We start from the raw sequence: 22,793 nt of genomic DNA, 5'->3' as shown, positions 1-22,793 counted from the left end.
CCCAGTACAGGGGAACGCCAGGACCAAAAAAATGGGAATGGGTGGGTAGGGAAGTAGTGGGGAGGGTATGGGGGACTTTTGGGATAGCATTGGAAATGTAATTGAGGAAAATATGTACTAAAAAATATTTTTTAAGAAAAGATTAGAAAGAGTAGACACCCTGGTCTCATTTCTACTTTTAAAGAAAATGCTTTAAGGTCTAAGTGGATCAATGACTGATCCATGACTTTAAAAAATGTTCAACACCCTTAGTCTTGAGAGAAATGCAAATCAAAACAACCCTGAGATTTCACCTCACACCAGTCAGAATGGCTAAGATCAAAGACTCAGATGACAGCAGATGCTGGTGAGGATGTGGAAAAAGAGGAACACTCCTCCATTGCCAGTAAGATTGCAACCTGGTACAACCACTCTGGAAATCAGTTTGGCGGTTCCTCAGAAAATTCGACATAGTTCTACCTGATGACCCAGCTATAACACTCCTGGGCATATACCCAGAAAATGCTCCAACATATAATAAGGAAACATGCTCCACTATGTTCATAGGAGACTTATTTATAATAGCCAGAAGCTGGAAAGAACCCACATGTCCCTCAACAGAGAAATGGATACAGAAAATGTGGTTCATTTACACAACAGAGTACTACTCAGCTATTAAAAACAATGAATTTATGAAATCCTTAGACAAACGGATGGATCTAGAGGATATCATCCTGAGTGAGGTAATACAATCACAAAAGAACAAACATGATATGCCCTCACTGATAAGTGGATATTAGCCCAGAAGCTCAGAATACCCAAGATACAAGTTGAAAAACACATGAAACTCAAGAAGAAGGAAGACCAAAGTATGGGTACTTGGACTCTTCTTAGAAGGGGAAACAAAATTCCCATGGAAAGAGTTACAAAGACAAACTTCAGAGCTGAGACTGAAGGAGGGACTATCCAGAGTTGCCCCACCTGGGGACCCATCCCATAAACAACCACCAAACCCAGACATTATTGCATATGTAACAAGAGCTTGCAAACAGGAGGCAGATATAGCTGTCTTCTGAGAGGCTCTGCAAGTGCCTGGCAAATACAGAAGTGGATGCTCACAGTCATTCATTGGATGGAGCACAGGGTCCCCAATGAAGGAGCTAGAGAAAGTACCCAAGGAGCTGAAGGGGTCTGCAGCCCCATAGGAGGAACAACAACATGAACTAACCAGTAACCCCAGAGCTCCCTGGGACTAAACCACCAGTCAAGGAAAACACATGGTGGTACTCGTGGCTCTAGCTGCATATGTAACAGAGGATGTCATCAATGGGAGGAGAGGCCCTTGGTCTTGCAAAGATTCTATGCCCCAGTCTAGGGGAATGCCAGGGACAGGAAGTGGGAGTGGGTATGTTGGGGAGCAGGGGGAGGGGAGGATGGAATAGGGAATTTTCAGAGAGGAAACTAAGAAAGGGTTAACATTTGAAATGTAAATGAAGAAAATATGTAATAAATATAAATAAATAAATATAAATAAATAAATATAAAAAAGAAAATGCTTTCATTTTTCCTAATTCATTAAGGATAGAGACTAATTTTCATTCTTTAAACATCTTATATCAACATGTAACCATAGCATTTACCAAGAAACAATTTTATGATCAGTATTGGGCTAAGATAGATGCATAAAATTATTAATAAAAAACATTATTGATTATTTCATTGGCATGAATTAAGAAACAAGAATGCAGTGCATTTATAACATAAATAATATCATAACTATGGGTTATGGAAAACACCATGTGCATAATGAAGAAATAAAAGGATGATGTAGGTCAACGCTTATACTGGGTCTTAAAGTAGAAAGTGTTGCTCTGTCACTGCAGTCTGACTCCTGGGTTTGTTTTCCTTTTTAAACTTAGCTTTACTCATATTCTCTTCATCTGTAATATTCTATATCTTGTCTGTCCACTCACCCATCTTCATCGGCATACCTAACACCCTGCTTACCCCTTGGCAATTCTAAGTCTCATCAACCTCACAGTGCAGTAAGTCATTACCATTTCATAATCAACACATCAAATTTGGCATATACCGGCTCATGCCACTTCACACAGTTGTCCCATAATGTACGATCATAGCTAGATTGCAAGTTTCACAAAAGTAAAAATTGACTCTTTTATGACTTCTGCCTTTTTCTAATCCTTATTGCAGGAGTGAGGACACTGCTGCTTGCATTTAATAAATACTTGACTATTTGATGTGTTTTAGAATGGCTTTTCCAAACTTTTCACAAAATTATATAAAACTTGTGAGATACAAAATGGAAATAAACAAATATCCATCACTTTACAGTTTAAAAATAAGAAAAGCATCCAAATATATAGAAAACACAGGTATTTGGGTACAATTAACACAATAAGAAATGGTTAATTAGGTCATTACTTAAAACTATAAGTATAAGGCTAATTCTATAAATTATTTCTTTTAATTTTTGAGATTACAACATAATTACATGATTTTTTTGTTCCCTTTTCTCCATCCAAACACTTCTATATATTTTTCCTTGTTCTCTCTAAAATCCATGGCTTCTTTTTAATTAATTATTATTATATGCATGTACATTTGTATGTATATACATGTATAAACATGTGTTATATGCATATGTTATGTATGTGTATATACATATAGTTATATACATATATACATACATAGAATAAGTATGTTTTCAGGGCTGACTTCATTATTGGATAACCAGTTGGTCTGCTCTTCCCTGGGGAAGACTTCCTTCTTCTCCCAGGCTCAGCATTCCTTAGTAGCCTGTAGTTCTTGTGCAGAGTTGAGGCTTCATAGGCTTCCCCCATCTACTTTGGCATGTCTATTGCTGTTTCTGTGTTGCTGAGACCTCGTAGGCATTGTTTCTGACTATACTAGGAGACAATCTCACTGAAAACTCTTTGATATTCCCATGCCCTCTCTACAGTGATTCCTGAGCCTTAGATGTGAGAGCCATTTTATAGATTTATCTGTCGAGAGTAGGCTCCACCATTCTGCATTGTAATTGATGAGTTTTTCTGTGATGGTCCCTGTATATTGCAAAGAGACATTTTCTTGATGAGGGCAGAGAACTACATTAATCTGTCATTATAAGAACAGATATTTAGAATGTGGTTAGGGATTCTGGTTGAGTAAATTAATAGTTGTAGGTTCTCCCTAATTAACCATAACTTTACTAGTCCTGAATAGCTGGATAGGTTTCTAGTACCTGATAGGATTTCCTTCTTGTTGAGCAAGTATTAAGCCCAGTTTAGAGAGCTGTTGGTTACTGCCAAGGTATAAATGCTACTACTGTACTTTCAAGGTTATTGTGCCATGCTGGTCATTGTTGTGGTTCATAGATGTCATAGCTGGATGTGACTGGTTGTTGATTCCCTCTTTTGGAAGCTTGCATGGAACCTCTGCTACCATGAAATACAGTTCTTAGAGAATATGTTTTCAGTTTAGTTTCTATAATAAACATAATTCTGTTTATAAATATACATACATAGTCTAAATAAATTTTGTATCTTAGCTGACCATGTTCCCTCCAAGAGCCAATGACTACCAAACAATAATCCTAACACAATGCATAAAAAGTCTTATTTGGAGTTGTTAGTCAGTGTTGTCCAATAGATTCCCAAAACCTCACAGCCAATTGCAATAAGCCTTGGTAGCACCCCCAAGATATGGGAGGTAAGTTCTTATTGCTAAAGATACCATGCACTTCAGCTACAGGTCCTGTGGGCCTCTGAGATGTATTGTTTTTAAATCTATAAGGACACACAATGGTAACACACGGAAATGCATAGTGATTAACCCATAAGCAAACGCTATAAGAACAAGTAGCTGGGGAGACTACTCAGTGGTTAATTGCTCACGTGTGTAGGTACATGTATGTATGAAAGCAAGGGATCTGTATACATACATACGGAGGCCAGAGGCTGCCACGAGTCTTACTCATGCTCTACCTTATTCAATGAGACAGGACCTCTCAATTAAACCCAGAGCTCAATGATTAGGCTTGTCTAGCTAGCTAGCCAGTTTGCTGCAGGCATCCCCTATCTCCACCGTCTGGGCAATGGAATGACAGGCAGGCTGCTTCACCCACCAGACATTTACTTTACATTTACCAGATATAACTCTCCAGTCCTCATACCTGCTATGTATGCAGCAAGTCCTTTACCCATGAGCCCATAACCCCAGTCCTGTAGGCAGTTTTGTAAACTACTTTTAGAGAAAAAAGCCACATCACAGACAAAATGTTAGCACAGAAAGGACATGTGAGCCATGTGGATCCTGAAATCCCCGCATCTCATTTTTCTCCATATAGCATGTCACCCTTCCCCTTCATACAGTTAATTTTTCACATAATGTTACTACTTTACTAAGGTATTTTTACCACCTAAGTTCTACCTCTCAGTATCATCTTCATGCACCCATATATATTCAGTACCCTGAGAAAACAGAAAACAAAAATACAAATAAGAAAATTAAGCTTTTTCATTTGTAACAAAATGAACCATATGAAACTGACATGTTCATATAGAAAATACACATACTTATTTATATTTACATGAAGTATGTGTAGCACATATATAATGCAAAGTAAATTTGTGTTTATATTAGTGTATTGTATATGTCTTTTAACGTTTTTAGTGTTTTGAACTTTGAAACTTCATTTTGGCACCATTGATAAGTCATGTCCAAAGAGACTGGAAATTTCTAAAAGAACTATAAAAGTGAATGTGTGTGTGGATATGTAATTACAGCATTCCAGCTGAAATCAGAAAAGATAGCTCCAATAACATTAAACATAAGTAATAATTTGCTGGAGCTGGGGAGATGACTCAGTGGTCATTGTACAAGCATATGGATCAGAGTTTAAATCCACAACACCCATACCCGTGCCCCCAGTAGTTGGTGGCTTGATGGTAAGAACATTTCAATCACATATGCTCACAAAAAGGAAGGAATTTATTTGAAAACATAGTTTATAAAACATTTTTTTAAAATCTGAACAATTAGCTCTCAGAAAAACAGTAAAATAACCTCAAGATCTCAAGAGCAAGAACTAGCATCATTAGAGGCCCCAAAAGTTGAAGTTCAGATAGTCTGACTAGCCTAGGCAAGTCAAGGTTCAGTGTCCTTCAACTTAAGACACTAGATATCTATTTGATCTGAGAGTGGACCGATGTGAGTGATGCCCTGAAGCAGAAAACTGCCATCTGATGTTGGAGCCTGTTGACTATTCCAGTAGGAAGAAAGGATGAAATGTGTATTCCCTCCAAAGATGGAGGCAGAAACAAGAGAGCATCCAAAGAATGCATTTGTGTCTAGTGTTTAGGTGGTTGTGAAGAAATTTCTATGAGTAAAAAAAGCTAGAGAAGACACTAACGTTCTTAATACTTGCATTATCTCTTTGAAAGTCCTATGAAAGAACATGCTCAGGTGGTAACTTCAGACACAATTTTTACAATTTTTGTCCAGCTAAAGTACTGTATGACTGCTAGTAGTCAGGGATATTCACTATTTGTGGGGATAATTATTTTCAGCACTGAAAGGTGGGTCAGTGCTTGTGTAGAACAGAAGCATAGGCCTGATCCTTTTACCAGTTACCAATCTCCTCCTAGTCACGCATATAGAACATGTCCTCTGTGGGCTAAGACTACTGCACAAAACCTACATTGCAAGCAGATGGCGCTGGCCATGATAAAGTCACTTTTGTGAAGCTTCTAAGCCTCCATGTTCACAAGTTTCATTCAACCACTTGACAATAAGAGACTTGGTTTCCTAGCCTTTCAGGTCTGCCAATCCACATCCTTCTTTGATGACCCAAAATACAATTTTGGTTTTTTTTAGAGAATAACGTCCCTATGTCTCAGTTTGTATCTCTTATATGATTGATATGTTTATAAATAATTTATATGATTAAATAAGTTAATATCCATGCAATATATAATATATATACAATATTTATACAATAGTAAAAATTAGCTATTTTCCCAGATTCCTTAGTAGACAACTGTAATGTATTTTGAAATTATAGTCTTCATCCTTATGAAATACATACATATGCATGTGTGTATAATTATGCATATATGTATAAGTTTCTCTGGAATTAGATTTTATCTTTTCCCAAAATTGTATATTTTGCTGTCTTTGTTCAGAAAACCCACATAACATACTCTCTTTGTTTAGACCGAAATTTTCTCTTCCCCACATATATGCTTCATAATCACTCTGATTTTCTTTTGTAAGCTTAACTATGTGAACAAATTAGTGAGGAATCTGGCCTTAGGCTCTCAAGACCTCTCAAGACATACCTCTTACACTGTGGCAGAAAGAGCATCAAAGTATTGGCAACATATTACATTGGTATAGAATTCATCCACTCTTTGAAGCTGTATAGAACTAACTTGGAGTTTTTTTTAGAAATTCCTTATTCTGAAAAAATGATTTATCTATGCTAAAATTGTTTTGTATGTGTTCTTCTATGCTTACATCATATTATATACTTACCTCAAAGAAATTTAAGAAACTGAAAATAAACTTTGATGCCAAGAATTCTTCAACACATTCAGATGGGTCCTGGGACAATGCCATGACAGACAAGTGTGGCAGAGGGCAGTGACATGCTGAGGTCATATACAGACCATAATGAACTTGTACAAGATGTAAAAATACAGATATAATGTAAATTGTCCTTTATATTATTTACATTTAATCTGTTATTTTCAGATTTAATGTAAATGCTAAAAAAGTGGTCAGAGTGCCAGCAAAGCTTAAAGTTAATAAAGTCAACTGGCTAACGATCACAAATTAAGGAGATAATAGTGACACGAAGGTGGATAGTCATGTTCTCACATAGAATTTGATTGTCTATTAGAGATATTCCAGCTTCTTCAGTGCAAGGAGCATCTGAATTCATTCACAAAAATAAAAACTAGTTTCTCCAACAATTATGAATGAGAAGGGATTGTCATAGGATAAAAGATGTTTCAATAAATGTAACAAAAATATTGCATGATCTGTGACTTAGTTACTCTCATATTTCTGTGATAAGACACAATATGTAAAGAAGCTTATTAAAACGAAGCATTGAGTTGGGGGCTTGCTGACAGTTTCAGAGCGTGAGTCCATCATCGCCTTGGCAGGAAGCATGGCAGCAGGCAATCAGGCATAGCCCTGGTGCAGTAACTGAGGGCTTGCATCCTGATCCACGACAGGAGGCAGACAGAGAGAGGGGAAGGGAGAGGGAGAGAGAGAGAGAGATTGAGCTTGTCACAGGCCAGCGTTAGAACCTCAAAGCATACACCCAGTGACACACCTCCTCCAACAAGACCATATCTCTATTCCTTCCCAAACAGTTCCACTAACTAGGTGCAAAGCATTCAAACATATGACCCTATGTGGACCATTATTATTCACCCCACCATAGACTGAAATATTTTCATGTAGCTAGTTAAGGAAAAGTGAACACATAGTAGTTCATGAGAAAGTCTAAGAAGCTGTTAGCATTTGACATGTAATAAGTTTTGTGGCTTTCCTTCTATGATAAAACAGCCAGCTTAAAGACTATCAAACGTGATATGTGCTTGAAGACCCTCACGCAAAACCAAATTGCAGGGAAATAATAAGACAGATTGGTAAAATAACTCTTGAGGCTAGGCGACAAGCACATGTTTAAACTTTTCTAATATTAGAAGACTTTTAGAGGAATGAAAGACACCTGAGATGAGAAATAATCTTTGCTTTTCTCAGTTCACCTCACCAGCACTGCTAAAAGTGTGCGGCACTGAAAGCTCGGGGTGCAGCACAGAATGGCAGAGAACAGCTGATTGACCTCATGCAGGGAGTCATTCTCCTCTGGTTCTCTCCTGTCAAGCAACAAATGCTTTATTAGTTCATCTAATTTGAACACAGGCAGTTTATCACAGCCAGTTACCACCAATACAGTGTGATATAAAATTATTTTATTGCAGTCTTAAATTATTTATTTTTAATTAAACAAGTAACTGCATACTCATTGAAACAAAACATCGTATGTTCACTGAAAAACAAACAGTGAAGAGGAATATAGGGCACAGTTTGTGATTTTCTTTCATGTTCTCATTTTCCTTTTCTTCCCGAGCAACCAGTATTAATCTATATTTTTAATTATTTGGGGTTAAATGGACAGCTCCACCTTATTATTTGCCAGGACTTCTTGGTGACTTGGTGTGATGATGTATGTCTCTGTACCTTCAAGTGGGACCTAATCCCTTAGCGACAGGACTTTTCTTTTACTTTTCACCTCTGTTTCATCAGATACCCAGCATGTGCTCATTTGTACAGCACATTGATATTGATAAGAACAGCTGGACTCACAGAAACTTTTCCCAAACTGCACAGGAACTAAACTCCAAGTCTGCAAATGGAATACTTTCCCTTCCCCGCCCCCACGGAAAATAACAATAGAGCACAAGCCACGATACCAGCAGGTGTGCCACATGCAAATGGCAGGCATGGAGCTGAAGTGACTGACATTCTGAAGACATTTTCCAGCGTGATAAATTGTCAAAGCTGAGAACACTTGAGCAGCAGGGCACAGCAAAGAGGCGGTACATCTTCACATTTCAAGTCGTTTGGCTGTGCTCGGCAGAGTTACTTATAAAACTTCGTCGTGAAGAGAAATCTACATTAACTGTTGAGCCATCCATAGGACCGCATTTGGTAAGGAGAGAGGGCATGTGTACCCATCTGCTCCGGATCCAGCTTCCTTCCCAACCTTCCCTCTCTTGTCATTTTTAGAATGTAAACATTTTGAATGTGGGGAGGAACTGGGTTCTGTGGTGTGTTCTGAACGGTTTCCAGCACTTAGAACATTTTTAAGGAATAACAACATTTTGCATTGGACTGGAGGGAATAGAACTTCCCTTCATTTGCTAAAATGAGAATATCTTTTATTCACCAAAAGCTGTTCTTTGGCTGACCAATTTAGCAAAAGAATAAAGAACTCTCCCTCTCATGCTTAGAAGGGACCTGTTCTTAAACAATGATATGGTAATTCAAGGAGACATGTACTAGCAATGAGCCAGTTTGTAAAAGTACTTTTCTGGACAAGAAAGATGGTTTCTGAATGTAGGGGCTCAATTGGAAGCAACCCTGATGCACATTCACTAGGAAATGTGTGCAGTTGGGCCAGGCATGGAGAGAAGGAGCAGAAATGTCTCAGGTTCCATATGCATAAGTTTGTAAGTGGGCAGAGGTGCTGGTACTGTCTCATGGAGTCTTTAAAAAATAGTTATAGTCTGGTTCATTAAAACAAAGTCAAGGTTTGGAAAATCCCACTTGGCTTCTATCCTATAGTTCTTGTTATTCAGATGTAAAGCAGATGTAACAAATAAGTTGTCAGTGGTCACAGCGAAAGACTAGAAACAATTCAAGTTGTTGCCATGGGGTCCAGCAGATGACTGATGTCATCAGGACATAGAATCGTGTGCAGTGACAAAAAAAAAAAAAGAGAGAGAGATTCTCTTCACAATTCCAGGATGAGAGTGGGGTCACTATGCTTACAGAATGATGTGTTAATATTTTCCTAGTGCCATAGCAATGAAATATAAATATATTCATACGTTTTAAATCTCTTTAGTATCGACATGTGCAGGGTCAGAACTGGGAAACTGGTCCTCAGGATACAGGTCTTCATAGTTTCTCATTTTGGATGTGTTACTGGTAAAGTGTTTTTAATTATATCCCTTTTAAGTATGTATTAAAATGGCATTCATTAAACAGGCCAAATTATTTCACTTTTACAATGATTTTTTTAAGGCCCTCTTCCTAACTGTGCAAAATGAAGCAGTGTTGTCTGGTCTGTCTCTAAATAAACAAATAAATAAAATAAAACAGGTTAAAGATATATGTATGTACAATGCACTATTTTCCCTTAGACAGCCATAAACTGAATATATAAATATTTGAAATGGTGAGTTGCTAATGTAAAATGAAAGCTGTAACCTCAGGATGAGAGCTGAATTCACAAGGGAATAACAAGGGATGCAGTCAAACTGATAGAGAAAAATATCTCTACTTGTTCTCACTGAAACTGGAAACAAGAAGTCTGATTGAATGACAAACACTATCAGCCCTCCGCAGTGAAGACTGGCTTATATGCTACACTCCATTTATGTCAGTAGCAGTCATATGCATAGAACTTATGGATGCTTCACCCAAGGGTCTATTTCCCTAGAAAACAAAAGTGTAGAAGAAAGGCAAACCCACCAACTGCCGCTGGTTAAAATAAAGTTGTTGGGAATTGTGAGCTGGTCACAGAATAAATCTTCAAGGGGAGGTTTAACCTAATCCCGAAAACCACTTGTTGCCCTGCTTTCTGATGCTTCTCAGTTATTCAGAAAATAAGCTCCTGCAGTAGCTAGAGAAATCACGATTGGGGAAAACAAAACTAGTTCTTCAAGAATGTAACACAAAATCTTCCAAAACTTTGTTTCCTTTTATCCTATTATTTTAAAAAGCTAAGAAAAGGACATTGTTTTTTAATATTGATTAACTGTAAGTAATGGACAAATAATAAGCACACTGGCATAATCATACTGGTAATTGGTGGATTGTCATCAATGTAAATCGATGTAATATTGTCCATATTGGAGCCCACATAAATCTTTTTTAGTCAGAAATAGCCACTTTTTATTGGATATTTTATTATTTACTTTTCAAATGGTATCCCCTTTCCAGGTTTCCCCTCCAGAAACACCCCATCCCATCCCCCATCCTTCATCCTCCACCCCCATACCCCACCCTCCACCCCCCTGCTTCAAATCAGACAAAATACTATTGGGAAGGCTGGAGTCTCTCCAAATAACTCAGAAGAGCATAAACCTGTGGTCATAAGCTGAGAGTCAGTCACTTCAGCTCAATGTCTGTGAAATGGGAAGGTCAACAGTAAAACAAGCAGGAAATACACCTTAATAAATTATTGTAAAACATTTTATTTTCTATGCACAACTACTAGGCTTCTCTTTAATTCGTGATACTTTGCAACATTCAGACTAAAACTTGACACAGATGAGAATTTTTTGATTGTGACATCATTATGTTTCATATCAAAGTGCCCATCAGTTACTAGTTGTACCTTATAAACAATTAAAAAAAGAAAAAAAATCAAAGTCTGGAGAGATGGTTCAGCAGTTAAAAGCTCAAAGCAATCTCATGGCTCAGCCTTCTACACCCAACAGATCTTGTTTTTAAGAGTAAATGGTTAGGTGACACCTGAATTAACAACTGAGTGAGATAGCTGTAGAAAGGAGAAAGGATGAGAGAAAACTCAGCTGACAAATGAGTTGTAACCTCCCAAGCACCTTACTGTGGGAAAGTGAAGGAACAGGAGAGATTCAGGAATAGCAGAGAAGACACACCAACAACTTGATGCATCAACTTCATCTTTCATGTAAGCTTTGAGATTCCATTTATATAATATTAAAATGCATTAATACATTTGGGGGGCAAATGTATTCCAGGCAAGGTTTCTTTGTTTAGACCTGGCTGTTCTGGAACTTGCTCTGTAGACCAGGTTGGCCTTGAACTCACAGAGATCCCCGGACTCTATCTCCTGAGTGCTGAGTTTAAAGACATGCATCATTGCTATTCAATGCATTATTGCATTTATTTTGAATCTCATATTATTTCTTCAATTATTAAACAAATACTTCTCAATAAAATGTATTTTAGAGTTGAATATCTCACTCAGTAATTGAGCACTTACCAATTCTGTACAAACCTTGCCTTCATTCCCCAGAACTAAGCATGCCCACGTCTTTCTAACAATAAAACTTGAAGTGAATGTTTTTCTAGATAGAAACAAAATGGATTGATTTAAAAATTCAAGAGTTATGAATTATGGTACAAGTAGATACATAAAAATTACCATTTTGCAATGCTTGCCATGTCATTGAGCAGGTAAGAATGAACTGAGTTTGACAAAACAAATCCACTTGTATTAAAATTTCTACAATACCCATTACTGGAGCCACTCAAGAGGTTTTTTGAAAACTTGCTGATTCTCCAGTGGTTGCTTGTTCTATGGTCTTTCTCATTTGTGCTCTCTTTTCTTAGATCTTTCCCTCTGGCTTTTAGAAAGTTACTTGATTCTTTTTTTTTTTTTTCAATTGTCTCCTTGAAGGCCCCCTCCTTCCTCTTACTAAAGATTGTGACAATCATAGAATTGCATTGCTGTTTCTCTTTTGAGTCACTTCTGTGAAAATATACAGGGCATTCAACAGAGAAGAGGCTTGCTTGCTTGCTTGCTTGGTTTTCTTGTCCTAATGCTCCTGTTGCTATTAATGTGACATTCTTAGTCCACCAAGGCTGGGATGGGAGGTGCATGGAATCTTGAGCTACACTGGCTCCAAGTTCTTTGGATCTTTGAGGGCTCCACTTCAATACCTTAAGCAGTCTAATCTTTAGGCTTAGATTTTCAAAACCCACTTTAATAAGTGTTCTTAAATTCTTCAATCAACCTTTCAGCCCACCTACCAGAGGTAGAGGAAAGGAAAGGCTACTGTTAAGAAAATGAGCATTGGGGACCGATTTAGAGGTAGATCTTTGGGACAATTCATTGTCAGGATATCAGTAGTCCAGGCCAAAACATCAAACACAAATCAGTTAACATCAGTCCAATCCAATTGACAAATACCAAACACAAATCAGCAACAGCAGTTGATCCAGAAGAAACCTCAAGGCTCTGCCCAATCAGCACAAGTCCATGGAAGGAGCAAGAAGCAAGTAGAATACCATGATGCATGGTTCTTTCTACAAAGCCATGACAAGCAAAGATCAGTGAAGATCAGCAATGCATTGTGAGATCACCAATACAAGAGTGTCAGTCACTGTCTATTGGGTTATACTTATACTCTTCCCAAACTTAATGTCTCTTCTCAAGTGTCTGCCTCAGCACAATATCTTCTCATAATACAGCTTCCAGAAAACCATCACATAACACAACTGAATCTCCAAAGAAATCTAAAATTTCCACTTTAATTATTCCCAAGCTATTAAAGCAATATACCACTTCTTCATTTGTCCTTGGAGAAAAAAAAAGGAGTATATTTGTTATGAAAATATTAAGTAGTAATGCTTAGAAACTGCAGCGCCAAAGACCTAAAATGTCCCTGGAAGTGCTGTGACACAACGTCATATCTACCAATCCCTCTCTATGAGGAAGGTTCCTTTCTCAGCTCTACATTTCCACTGTACATGCTTTCCACATGTGTGATGTTGTGTGATAAGTCTAACTGTTTCTCATCAAAGAGCCAGAAGGTAGAACTACCCAAAATTACTGTTATTGTACTGGCTTCAAAGATGGAACAGGGAACTGGACTTAGAATGTCTGGAGATGGAGCCTGCAAAAATAAATGAATAAATAAAAAAATATACATACATACATGCACACACACATGTATATACATATATATGTACATATAGGTGTATGTATATATATGTGTGTGTACATATGTGTATATATATATATATATATATAGTCCTGTGCATGCTTCTGAAACACAGCCAGATTTGGAAAGGCTTTTACTAGTGTTATAATAAACTCCCTTCCAGTATAATTTAACAGTAAATACCCCTTTGAAAATAATCTGGTTGCTCCAATATAATCATTTGTAGTAAATTCCCAAAGGATATTCTAAGACTACAATTTCCTTAAGAATAAATAGAAGGAGGAAGGTACAAAGACAGAACCTGACAGAATTGGTACCTATGTGCCTGAGATGGTGAAGCTTCTCTGCTCACTTTGGGTCTTAGAGTTGAGAGTACAGGAACTCGGGCATCCAGACATATCCAGAAGGTGCTCCTGGCTGTGACAGATGCTGACATATAGCAACAGATGAGGGACCAGACTGGTGTGCATATGGGATGGAAGGGGCCACACAGAGAGGGGCAGAGTGAACTTAACCTCCTCTCAGCAAATGAGTTACATGCCATGCAGTGTGCATTAATTGACAAGCTTTCCTCTATTTGTATGAGTGTGCATGTATGTGCACATGTGTGCATGTGTAAGTGTGTGTGGGAGTGTGTGCATCTTTGTATGCACATGTGTGTACACATGTTTGGGGGGAGGATGCAGGTGTGTGTACATGCTACAATTGGATGACTTTGGTTCTGAACTGCAGTGTAAAGATGACTTCACATTTAGATTCTGCATATCTCCACCTTCTCAGAACATTGTATGCCCAGTGCAATCAAGTGGAGAAGAAGGACACATCCAGTGTCTCTTGGCATTTCATGATTTCTCCATGAGCAGCTCACAGTGCAGACTAATGGTCTGCATGGGGCCCCAAACTTGATAGACAAAAATGTACTAAAACAATCACTTACTGCCAATGCCAGGCATGTGAAAGTATGTGCATGTGTGTGTACAAGTCTGTCCATTCGTGTGTCTGTGTGTGTCTGTGTGTGTTTGTTTGTTCATGTGTATGAAGATGGGTGTGTGTTTCTTGATGTGTGTGCTCACATATGGAAACCAGAAAACAATCTTGGGTGTCATTACTCAGGACCTTTCTGTTCTTTCATATCTTTTGGGGGGATTGGAGAGGTGGGTGGCCATCTTTTGCTGGCCTAAAATGGAACTCACCAAGGAAGCTAAGCTGACTGTTTAGCAACCCCCCATGCTTCCTCCTGTCTCTTGCTTCCCTAGTCACCACCCCCTCCTGCATGTAACCTGCTTTTTTGAATGAGCTACAGAAATCTAACTCGATCCTTATGCTAGAAGGGCAAGTGTTACTTCCTGAGCTATCTCCCTGGTCATGGACTCTCTAGGCATCCAAGCATAGTTCGTCTTTTCTGTTCCTAGCCTTATGAGTTTAAATTGTTTGGTTTATCTTATCTAATTGACCTAGCTAAAGCTGCCAATATTAAATGCTAGTGGTGAAAATGCATGTCATTACCATTTTATTCCCAACTTTAGCGAGAAAACTTATTTTTTTAAATCTTCATTTGGGTCATTATGGCACATAAATATTCACATATCTGTGAGTGCATGTGTAAATATCTGTACATAGACATTTCTACACCCAGAAGAAACATATAGTTAGTGCATTGATTTCTCCTTTCTATTCTCTCCAGTAAATTAAAAATGGAGATTGGATTTTGTCAAATGCTTTTCCTGTATCTATGGACATAATGTAATTTTTCTTCTTAATGCTATATAAAATTTTACATATCATCTTAAATTTATACTGTGAATGTTAGAACATCTTTGAGTAATAAAACATTTGGTTTTTTATGTAACAGGTCCCCAGATTTTAGTAGGACCTCAGACCTTAGCACAACTGTCTCCACAGTGGGAGTACTATTTAGGCCATAGAACTCAGCACACAAAGAGTGCCACCTGCTAAAATGACCTAATCCATCAGCGTCTATAGTTCTGGGAGAGTCTAATGTGCTAAATGTACTAACCTTGCTCTTTCTCTCTCTTCTTATGCTTCTGGCTAACTGTTTTTGTTAACTGAAGTATTGTCAACTCAGAACATGGTTTTTGTATTTAAAAGCTCACTAAGAGAAAGGCCTGGTGCTATTCTGAGATCCCAGCCCAATGTAGTTGCTGGATGGTTAACAAAGAGTTTCTATTGGCTTAAATCCATGTCCAAACAGTCTTCCCTGGTAAATACCCCACAATACCATACTGCTGAAAGTTCCATGTAATATAATTGTATCAATATTCAGTAGTGAGATTGGTCTGGGTTTTTTTTTTCAGTTTTAATTGTTTTGATATTGACATTGTACCTGCTTCATAAAACAGATTTGAACACTTTCTTATGTTTTTGTTACTGAATTATATTAGCTTAAATAACATCAAATAGATATTATATAAACATGTAATTTTAAAACCAGGTCATGGTGACAGTTTAAGGGCTCTCTCATTTTGAGATTTGATTTTCTGTTTCCTCCCAAGTCTTCTTGCTTCCTCCATTCCCTCACTTACTATTTTACAGTGCTTGTATTTGGAATCATATACAGGCTTGTTTTCCACTACTCCATTTGCCACCTTAAATGCTACAATGTTACTTAAGACACAACTATCAAGCTTCTTTTACTTTCTGCCATCTTCTGTCTCCTGCCCCATCTTCCCTTGGGCTTCAGTAATAAACACTTACAAATCACGCGTGCTTACACACTGTTCTTGGTGCCGTGCTTATGTGGACTACTTCCCATAGTTTGTCTAGCACTGCTTCTTTAACTGTCTTATGTTTCTCAGCTGAAACTAAGAGTCCAGACCTACTCCACCTTGTGTTCAGGCTCCATCTCAGAGAGCCTGATCCTGAGGTCAGAGTTGAGTTTACCCACAAGCCAGCGCCTAACACTAGATTCCAGGTCACTCCTTAGCAAGCACCAATCAGGAGGAAAGCAGAAGTAAGTTTATGATTTGGCTCGCAACACCATCCAATCATCTTAAAGGACAACAGATTTCATAACAGCCCCCCCAATCAGATGTGTAGTAGGCTAGAAATCCCCTTGCTTGTTCACTTGCCTTTATAGATTCTTGCTTAAGACTGGACTGGGAACTTCACCTTTCTGCCTGCTGTGTCAGGGTCAGCAGTGAGCCCAAACTAGAGCTAAAATTTTTTAAAGATTCTGGACTCCTTGTTGATCTTTTGGGGATCAAGAACGTTTAACAGGCACAACAAAACCTCTGCCCACTCAAGAGAGTTTGGTTCCTCGTTTCTACTCCTAAGAGTACCAAGCTACATAATACCCTATAGGCACTGACAACTGCTGTTTTAAAAAGTACATTGCCAGGACTTAATTTTTTCCTGACCAATTACTTTCCTTTTGGGGGGTTTTGCTTAATCTGCTTTTGTTGGTAGTAGTGGTGGTCTTGCCTGTTTAACCAGATGATCTCAGTTTATTCTTTGAAGTTTGTTTTATTGGTCTCTTTCCTTACATTTTAAAATAATTTTGGATTGATTTTCTTAAGTGTATCATACTCTATTTTCTAATAGTTGCCTTTTTGTTCTTTTTTTTATTTGCTTCCTGATATTTGCTTCCTGATGTTTTCAAGGCATCTGGTATTTCCTATGCTCTTTTTAAAAAAACCCTTTAATTTCACTTTTTGAATGGTGTGGTGATACACACCTATGATCCATAACACTGGAGAAGTGAAGACAAGAGGATCGGGGGCTCATGAATACCCTTGGACCACATAGGCTATTTGAGGTCACCTACATGAGACTCTGCCTAAAAAAAAAAAAAAAATATATATATATATATATATATATATAATATGTTTTCCTCTTTCTTTCTTTCTTTCCTCAATTCTGGAGAGAGAGAATGGTGGAGGAATGAAAAGCTTTCTTTCTATGAAAATCTATGGGCATGTTTTTGTTGTTGTTTGATTTTACTCTTCTATTTGTTGCTTTGTTTTTATTATGGTGAAAACACGTTTTCCAGGGAATTTTCTTCCATTTTTTTAACTCTTATCTTACACTATGCCTCCTTCAATGCCCATGACTACAGTCTACAGTTAAGAGGGTTTCTTCCGAGTATGAGTCCCACTTCACATAGACAGTCTGGTAAGCAGGAAGGAAGATGAGTCAGTCCTTGTTCTATCTGTGCTGCAGTAGCAGGGTACCAGAGCCTGGCATTTATATACAAAATGTGTTCTTCACACTTCTGCAGACTAAACTAAGAATGCTGGCAAGCTTGCTTCTTCAGGCAAGACTGCTCTCCTTCTGAAGATATTGTCTTGAATATCAGAAGTATCATGTAGTGGACAAAACCAGAGGGCAGAGGAAGACTCCCTACTCCAAAGGGTTTTGTAAGGGGACTTAATCTCACTTGTGAAACTTGACTCAATCAGCTTCTAAAGGCCACACTCTTTTAATGTTTTTACATTGGGGAATGTATTCAGGCAGGAATTTGGGTAGGGCCAGAGACACTCCAGTGCATAGACTTCCCTGCGTTGGAGGGATCTGCCTTCTGTTGTGACTGTGTCGGCTCTACTTTTTTCCTTACTCTTCTGAAGCAAACACATGGAGCTTTTCCTCACACAAACTAAAATGCAACTCTCAAGCCACCAACTAGATGGTCTCTCACCCAAACTATCGATTTTAGCATAGATGTCACAGGTGAAGAAGGCACTCTGCCATTAACATGGCCCACAATATAAAAATACTGTGCTCCCATAACCACATATCAGTTTTATTAATTTGCTAGGAGTGCTCACAGAAAAGGAATCTTTTGCTCACATATGTCGCTTCATGGTAAAGGATATGACTTCAGAAAAGCAGAATGTGGAACAAGAAGTGAGGGTCGAGAACCACACAACCCTTCTGTGCCCTTTCGGAGCAGCCCACCCACGGCGTTGTAAAGTGTTGGCCAGCAGAAGCTTTCCAGTGCTATCTGCAAAAGTATATAGTGCTCTCATTAGGTAAGAATGGCAGGCTAATCCCTGTTCACCACCAAGCAGTTCACACGCCAGCTCCTGTCCCTTCCCCAGAGATTGACTAGTGGCTGGAGCTAAAAGTTCCACACTACTAATTATGTCTTGGTCCTTCTGCTGGCTACCTATAATCTCATTGGCTACAAAAGACAATCTCACTAATCAAGAGAATCCAAATGCTTTAGGAAAATCCCGACAGCAATCAGGACAAAGATCAGATACATATATATATTTTAAAGCACCACGTTGTGACTGGAGTTGTTTTATTTCTCTTAAGCTCAGACGCCACTCAAAAGTGATGCTCCGCCCCCTGCATGTTCTCAGACACACCCACAGAGCTCCCAGGGTTCGGGCTTCTTCCTCTACAAGGTGAAATGCACGCTATTCCTAGAGTTCTACTTTTCCTAATAAATCGCACCCTCACTTTAGTCCCAGACCTGCCACCCTGCAACATTGACAGCCATGCCTTTCTTTCCCAGCTTGCATTTCGCTGAGTTTGTGGATTGTGAGGCAATAAAGCCTTTCACCCCAGTTGTAGACAAGTACTCAACCTAAGCTGTTATGTTCTGGACAAATACTCAACATAATCGGGGATTTGACATGCTTCTATGCAAAATCGTCTGATAGGCTGTTACCCAGACAGCCTAGCTGCACTGAAGTAATTGTTCCTCCTAGAATCTGTCAGCTTTAATATGAAAATGTTCTATGCTGAAGCCACTGTAGCAAGCTATAAACAAATTATAAATTTGGCTTTTCTCTTAAGAGAGGACTATTTAAAAAAGGGAACTTCACCAAGATGTGCAATAATTGGTGTGCACTATAAATTGCTTCTGAGTCTTACTAATTTTTAAAATATACTAGAAATCCCTTGTAGTGTTCTGGAGAGAAAGGAGAGGTTAACAGCAAGATCTCGTCCCTACAGTTGTTGCTTCATTTGCATTAAATTCCTAGAAATGAAACACAGTGTCCTCCTTATCATGACCTTACCAAATAAAAAATAAAGGGGAAAAAAGGATGACAGATATTTAGCCTAAAGGGAGAGGGATGCAATGGACTCACACAGTAATGGCCAACAGTTGTGATGTGAGACTTCCCCAGAATCGAAGCTGCTTAAATCTTCCTGATACCAGCCACTTAAAGAGTTGTGGAGACCAAGCTATAGAGGAACCAGCCATTCGTATGATGCTAACAACCTGGAAAATGACAGAGGTGGCCTTCAACCACCCAAGGCAGGTCCACAGCCTCTCTCAAACATTGTGTTATTTGGTATTTTTATAGCTAGTCACTGAGTTATCAAGATAGAATCTTGTTTGAAAATGGGTAATTGGTGTGTCTTAAAAGGAAGAAATGGAGCTGAACTGCAGTGAACAGTGTGTTTCTACACAAGCTTGATTATAACTCAGGAAAATAGCTACTTAAGCGACTGCTGTGTTTCCCTGGAGAATTTCAACACAGAACCTAGAGAAACTCACAGCATCCACTCGTACTGTCCAAAGTCTGTCAGTTGAGTGGACCTTAGTCATCCCTATTTCTCAGATCAGGAGTTGCAGGTCCTGAGGTTTTGAGTGACTGTTGATGGCCATGTGGAATTAGGCTTGATGGGAGCAGGGAAAATCGGGGTTTCTACCCTCAGCTTGAGTGTTAGGTCCCCTGAGCCAATATGGGCATGTGAGAGACAGCTGAAAGGCTTGCAGATAATAAGATAGTTAAACTATGCTGTCTATCTCTATAGGACAGGTCTAAAATTGACAAAGACCAACAACTGTAAGGGGAGGTTCAGTGGCTAGCTTCATTTCCCCAATTGGCTCTTGATTTGTCAATAAAGAAGGCTGGGGCCAATTGCTGGGTTGAGGGTACAGATGAGACTTCTGGGTTCGTGGACAAAAAGACAGATGCAAGGAAAAAGAGAGGCCTTTCTGTAATGCTTTGGAGGAAGAAGGACACAGTAATCAGAGGCCTTGGGGAGAGCTAGGACCTGAGGCATCTGCAATGGGTGAGTGGTCAAGGATGTTTGGAACTAGCCATTAAGTTTAGGGCAGAAGGAGAGAAGGAGATAATAAATTGATAAGAACACACCTTTCCAGACAGGAGGTATCTGCACCCGGCAATTGTGCCATGGAAGGCAAGCTGTAAAGTGACAAGCTGGGTGTGTGGCTTTTATCTGTGGATTCAAGGGTCCTCAGTTAGGGCTGGTGGGAGTCAATCCCAGAGCTAAGCCAGATGGAGCAAAAGGGAGCCAGGAGGGGCTGGTCTTGCGGCAGCCATCCCAGGTAAAGGCGGTAGCGATTTTTAAAACTACACGCAACACAATACCCAACACTGTAGACCAAGCAAACAGCCCTAGTTTCTAATATCTTCAATACACTGACCATATTGCCTTGGGTTTTCTGTATTTTCTTCTGCAATTCTGAAGTTCGTCATCTATTCATCTGGTCAATAGCGGAGTGTTAAGAGGAAAAACTGCTGTTTGTTAATTAGACATATGCCTAAGTTTTCACATTAGCAAACAAGACGCTTACATAAGGATTAAAACTAATTACATCTCCATTTATAAATACACCCCAGTAGATTAAAATTAGCTGACCTAAACCCACACAAATGGTCTACCAAGACGATATCTAAAGTACACTCTATTAGTGATCTATGTTTACGAAAACCTAATTTGACAGTGAATTAAATAAGTATGATCTTTAAATCTGAACAAAAACATTATGTGAATTGACCAAGAAAGCCACTACTTATTAGGAAATAATTCATTTGTTTTGAGGATTATATTAGAGCATGGTGTTTTATTAATATTTTATATTTTCTTTTTTGATGTTGAATGTTTTGAAAATTTCATATGTGACTATTGTATTTACATTATTTTCAGCCTCAATGGTCCCTGTAGGAGGAAGGAGTACTGGCAGTGATTCTAGCCTTCTAACTAAAATCTGAATGTCCCATACTTCCGACTCCCTCTTAAATTTGTGGCATCCTATTCTTTAATTATTATTGTTACTATATTAATACAAATAAATGTATGAATTCAACTTGCTTAGTCCCTTTTATGTTACTTGTGTGAACACGTGTTTAGGTCTAACCACTTGTTTTGGTTAACCTATGAAGGTGTTCATGCCTGGGGAAGATTGATTCTCCCTCTCCACAGCCATTACTTGCCTATGGCTCCTGTTTAGGATCAGGGCCTCATGAAATCTCCCTCATCCACACTGACAACTCAACTGCTGCTCTAGCTGTTCATGTCTTTCTAAGGCAGCCATACTGTTGATATTTCATGGGTTCAGCTTCCCTAGCACACCGTGTATAAAAGACACAATCTTGCATCAGACTTCCCAGACCTCTGGCTTTTGTAATCCTTCCATTTCTCCTCTTCCTCAACGTTCCCTTAGCTTTAGGGGTTGTAGATGGACGAGTTGGTGCTGGTATTGCTGCGGTGAGTTGTTCCCTACATTTTGCCTAGTTGGTTGTCCCAGGATAGTCTCTCCCTGTAGCAGAAAGTTCTTTAATGATGGTTGAGAGCTACACTTACCAGTGGGTATAAGGAAAATGTTTAAATGCAGTGAGAAATTATACCTGTTTAGGAAAATTACAGTAAGATTTTCTTCTCTAGCATCTATGGCTTTAATAGCTATGGGTACTGGGCTAGGTTTACAGAACCAGCTATGAAATCCCTCTTATTTAATGGGCCTTAAGATCAATTGTATGGCTGATGGTTATCCCCAGGATAAATATGCCTTTATTGCACTTTTCAAGATATCTTGTCATTCTTGTCATTTGGCAGCTCATATACAGTGGTGTTGAGGGCTGTAGGCAGATCACAAGGAACGGTGTACTTGGGTCATATGTAGAACTTTTTACGCTTTTTGATACTTCTCCACACTGATGTCCAGAGTAACTACACCAGCTTGCAATGCCATCAGTTTGTTTTCTTAATCTTGGTTATTCTGATTGTGATAAGATGAAATGTCAAAGTTACTTTAATTTGCATTTCTGTAATAGAAAAGGATAATGAACACATTTGCGATATTTTGTTAGATAACTTTATTTCTTATTTTGAGAGTTCTCTGTTCATATCCATAGCCATCTAAATTGTTTTTGTGACTTCATTTTTTTTGAGTTCTTTCTATATCTGTATGTTAATCCTCTATAAGTTGTATAACTAGGCAATATTCTCTCCCATTCTGTGGGCTTCCACTTCTCCTCAATGACTGTTTCATTTTGCCATGCAGGAGATTTTTACTTTTATAAGATTCACACTTGTCAGTTGTTGGCCTTAGTTCCTGAGCTAACTATTAGTGACCACAGCCTCGGGTTATCCTGAATGGCATGCTCTAAT

Source organism: Mus caroli, chromosome 13 (genome assembly GCF_900094665.2).
Source record: "Mus caroli chromosome 13, CAROLI_EIJ_v1.1, whole genome shotgun sequence".
NCBI classification, from domain to species: Eukaryota; Metazoa; Chordata; class Mammalia; order Rodentia; family Muridae; genus Mus; species Mus caroli.
This window is presented reverse-complemented; position numbering follows the sequence as displayed.